Here is a 5,121-nt window from a genome sequence, read left to right as displayed (position 1 = left end):
CAGACTGCAGTTCTTTATGTGCTAGAAAGCAACCCATTTAAACTTTGAGGCCTCCAAGATGTAGTACTAGGAGAGTAATACATCTTTCATTTGTTCCATAATGCTGACTATAAAATGTATCCAAAATGAAATTTTTTTTAAAAATGTCTACAACTTTTCCCCTTTATAATGAAATTATAAAGTATTCCATGTTTTTTTCTCTTACTAAGATTCCTAATTTTGAAAGTTAACTGACTGGTTGAAGGCTGATTTACTGTAACCCAGGGGTGTCAAAACCGATTGCATCGTGGGCCATATCATGACGTATCAGGATGTTTTTTGCCTTTGCGGAGCCGGGTGGGCATGGCCTGTGCGGGACATATCCGACCTGCCAGTTTGACTGGCCTGCTCCAACCCCTTGTATTTTAAGGTCAACTTACTTTTGTTTCTTTACTGGTGTTTTCCCCCTTTTCTGTTGTGAACTATTTTCACTTTCCATATGGCAGCCCAGGGCAACTTTCTGAGTAGTGAAAGTGACCAGATTGGATTTACATCCACTGTATATCAGAATTTTCATTTTTTAACTTTTAAAAACTTTAGATCTTCATTTTTTAAAAAGGAATAATGGAACTTTTTTTTTCTTCGCACCTTCATTATGAGAAATATTATTTCAATGTTTTCTGCAGCCATTTTGTTAGAGTATCTTTAACTTCTCTATCTTTGAAAGGAATTATTTTTTTTTGATTGTGTAAACTCAGAAAAAGGAGAATCTGAAGTATATCAAACATGCAAACAATGCACCAATTTAAAGATAAGCCTTGTGAGAAGACATCGGAAAAAATGCCTTTTAATCTACAAGCTCAAGTTGAAAACTTAAGTAAAAAGCTTGATAAAATTACCAGGTTTTCCAATCAAGAAGGTACCCAGATGCAAACGATAGCAGCTAAGCCATTGCTGGCAGATATGAAGAAGCAACAGGCTAGAAAACTGGCGACCTGTTGCAGAAGTCTGAAAGATCTGGATTTTACAGAAAATGGACTTATACCCTACTAGAAAATAATTTGGACTGGACTTTCCTGGGAAGATGGCTTGAGTTTGGAAAGTGAATTTATTATATATAACCAGATAACTGATAAGAGATTTTGTATTTTAGTTTATAGAGAGACTGTCTCAACAATGGATGTGGTGGAGATATTTACAGCAGAGGTTTAGGATTTTGGAAGATGAGGTAAAATTGTTGGGAAAGCCCCCAATAAAAATTTTAAGGGAAAGTTTTATTATTAAGAACCAAAGAAGATATTTGATCCTGGATGGATCAGAGATCATGATTGTGGTGATTTGTGGCAGATAAGAAGCTGGTGTAGACAGTTATTGTTAAATACAATAACATTGCTAACAGAGGGATTTGAAGTTTAACTTTGCTATTGACTTACCTGTTAACTACTTTTGTTTTTTCATATAGTAGATAGAGGACAGGCCAAGTTGATTGTAAATAGATGTAGAAGTTTATAAATTGTTAGCCTGCTTTGCAAGGGGCAGAAACCAACATTGTTGATATATATTTATCAGTAGTCAACCGGGGTGATAATATATATGTGTGTGTTTGTCTTTTGTCCTTTTTAATGCAAATTTTTAATGTTTTGTCTATGGTACTGTGCAAAAATGTTAGGCAGTTGTGCAAAAATGCTGTAAATTAATGCTTTCAGAAATAGAAGTGTTAATAGGTTATTATCAATTAACAAAATGTAAAGTAAATGAACAGAAATCTAAATCAAATCAATATTTGGTGTCACCACTCTCAGCCTTCAAAACTGCATCAATTCTTACACTTGCACAAAGTCAGGGATTTTTTAGGATTACAGGTTTGAAACAAATAGCTTTGTAGGAGGCTTAAACTAGGTGAGGAACAGCCAAACTCTGCTATTATTATTTTTTTTAATTTGATCTATATGCCGCCCTTCTCCAGAGACTCAGGGCTGCTTACAATGCATTAATCAATAGCCTTCATACTTTTGTATATTTATACAAAGTCAGCTTATTGCCCCCACAAATTGGGTCCTCATTTCACCTACCTTAGAAAGGATGGAAGGCTGAGTCAACCTTGAGCCTTGGAGAGATTCGAACCAGCAGTAAATTGCAGGCAGCTGTGTTAATAACAGGGTGTGTAGACCACTGTACTATCAAGGCTCTTAAGGTGAGGTTGTGTAAGACAGTTTCATATCACAGGTCATACATACACCATGGCAAAAACAGCACAGGAATAAGACAAAAGGTAGTTATACTGCATCAGCCAGAACTCTCCCAGGCAAACATTTCAAAGTAGACAGGTTTCAAGCTCTTTTGAAGAAGCACAAAGAAATGGGCAACGTTGAGGACTGTAGATGGTATTGGTTGGCCAAGGAAATTTAATGCAGCACCTGAAAGACTCATCATGCTTACTTCCCTTCAACTTTGGAAGATATCCAGCAGTGCCATCAGCACAAAACTAGCAGAAACCAGTGGATGAGGTGCACGCATCTACTGTCCAGAGAAGTCTGGCCAGAAGTGATCTTCATGGAAGAATTGTGGCCAAAAAGCCATACCTCCAAACATGGAAAAAAGGCTAAGCGATTTAACTATTCATGAAAACATAAGTGGGATGCAGAAAAATGGCAGCAGGTGCCCTGGACTGATGGGTTGAAATTTGAAATATTTTGACTGTAGCAGGAGGCAGTTTGTTCATAGAAAGATTGGAGAGCGGTCCAATAATGAGTGTCTGTAGGCAGCAGTGAAGCATGGTGAAGATTCCTTGCAAGTTCGGAGCTGCATTTCTGCAAACAGAATTGGAGATTTGGTCAGAATCAATGGTGTCTGTAATGCTGAGAAATGCAGGCAGATACTTATCCATCATGCCATACCATCAGGGAGGCGTATGATTGGCTGCAAATTTATTCTGCAGCAAGACAACAGCCCCAAATATACAATCAATGTCATTCAGAACTATCTTCAGTGTAAAGAATTTCTGCAAAATGGATTCTCATTGATTAATCTCATCCAAGAATAATCAGTGTTCAGGAAAATACTACTTTTCACCCCTTAAAGTAGATTGCTGAATCATAGCAGCAGATTGAGAAGAGAAGCTGAGGCATAAAAAGCTGTTAAGAAAAAGAAGTTGGATATGGCGGCTAAAATAATTTTAGTAGTTAGTGAATTAAGAAGAAATTGAAAGAAACACAAATTAGAAACAATGCTTGAGGGAAATGGCATAAAGGAATTTATCTAGAAGAGATTCTGACAAAATTTTACTGATGAAGAGGAAGAAATGTTGGAAAGTTTGCCAAGACAAAATAGTTCAAAGAAGTAGGACATAACCAGGTTTTGGGACTCTGTTAGATCATTATTTTTAACCATGATTTGTAAATAAGACCATAGTTTATAAGGTATGGTTGCAGATATGCTAATCCCAAATTATATTTTGAATAATACTATATGCAAACTCAGCTCTAATAATTTATGGTTTTGTGTTTATAGTTTATGTACCAGGCCAATTTAGCTTATTCTATAAATCAGTTTTTTAAAATTTAACACAGTGTAAGAACCCAATCACTAAGCAGGGATATGAAATGCAGGAATCTGAAGAAATTATGGAAATGATATGTAATTAGTGGTGGGATTCAATTTATTTAACAACCGGTTCTGTGGGCGTGGCTTAGTTGGGGGTGTGGCTTGGTGATCATGTGATTGGGTGGGCATGGCTAGCTGGTCATGTGACGGGTGGGCGCGGCTGTGTGCATAGGGACTACTCAGGGCTGAAAAAAGTCATTTCTGACTGGTCCTCACACTTATGACCATCCTCACATTTATGCCCATTGCGGCATTCTTAACAACCGTGTCAGTCATTTCACCACTACTTCTCTTCACCACGGTGGGGAGGTGAAAGCAATAAAATGCTCTTCAGCCAACCTAGTTTCATATTTTAAATACAGGTAAGTGACTTAAGCACATGAAACTTCTTTTTCAAGTTGCTTTGTTTAATCAAGTGGCTGGTTATGTAGTCTTCCTTTAAACTAGAAATAGTTCCTAAGTTCCTGCTTAGTAATACCATTACCAAGCAATAATGGTATTGGTGGCTATTGGTAAAGTAAGAAAGTCAGTTTTATATCATGGGAAATTACCTCTTTTCTTAGTAGCAAAATAACAATTATAGCTCTGTGGTAAACAATGCTTCCAATCTCTGTTTCCAAAGCAAGATTCAGAGCTTACACTTGCAAACACTGAGTTGAAAGTGATTGTTATCTAACTCTTAAGTCATGCAGGATTCATCATAAAAATGCAGATATATGTTTGTAATATAGGTTTGTCCAATTCTGCTTAAATGTGTTTAGCAAAGGAAAATTTACTACCTTCCAAGGGTATCTACTTTTAACACAAGTCCTTTGGTTTTCAGTGTGACCTCTGAAGCATCAGAGAACAAAGCTGCTGTAGAAGAGCCCCTGAGATAATTAAAGATTGGTATTGTATCTTTCCTTAATCTTCCACCTAGCTTTCAGCAATTTCACACAAAACTTGGGTTACAAACCCTTTACCATCTTGGAGTTCTTTCAGACTTTTCTATAGGCTAAAAGCAAAACCTTTTAGTCTTCCATTCTTACACAGACTAGCAATATTTCTGTTGAAAAATGTATCTGAGTTAATCTTTTCCCACTAAAATAAAGAGGCTTTTTAAAAAATAGAAGTGAAATACTCCAGTACTGGGGAAACAGCTGTACCAAGCTAATAAATTATAAAATAGGAATTCCACGTTTTTTGCCTATAAAACTATAAACTTCGATATTTAAATTACCTGTTTATCATAAAAGATTGCCAACTAAGAACTTCATGGAAAAGTCAAGGATAGGAGGCAGAACAACTTCTACATGTCAACAATACTTAGATACAAGTTAATTAATTAAGCACTATGTGTGCTCTGGATAAGTAGCCCTCTTTTCTAGTAAAAAACTAAAGAACAATAACGTTCAGATTTATTGAATATAGTTTCTTGCAGTAAATGTGAAGGGTAATCTGAAATGCCTTTTTCCATTATACTCCTATAGCGAATCAATGATCAACTTCAAAATCTAAGTATAAGTATAATACTATTTTTCTTGTTGTTGTTTTCAGCAA

The sequence above is a fragment of the Pantherophis guttatus genome, chromosome 5 (genome assembly GCF_059756535.1).
Source record: "Pantherophis guttatus breed Tessera chromosome 5, ASM5975653v1, whole genome shotgun sequence".
Taxonomy (NCBI): domain Eukaryota; kingdom Metazoa; phylum Chordata; class Lepidosauria; order Squamata; family Colubridae; genus Pantherophis; species Pantherophis guttatus.
This window is presented reverse-complemented; position numbering follows the sequence as displayed.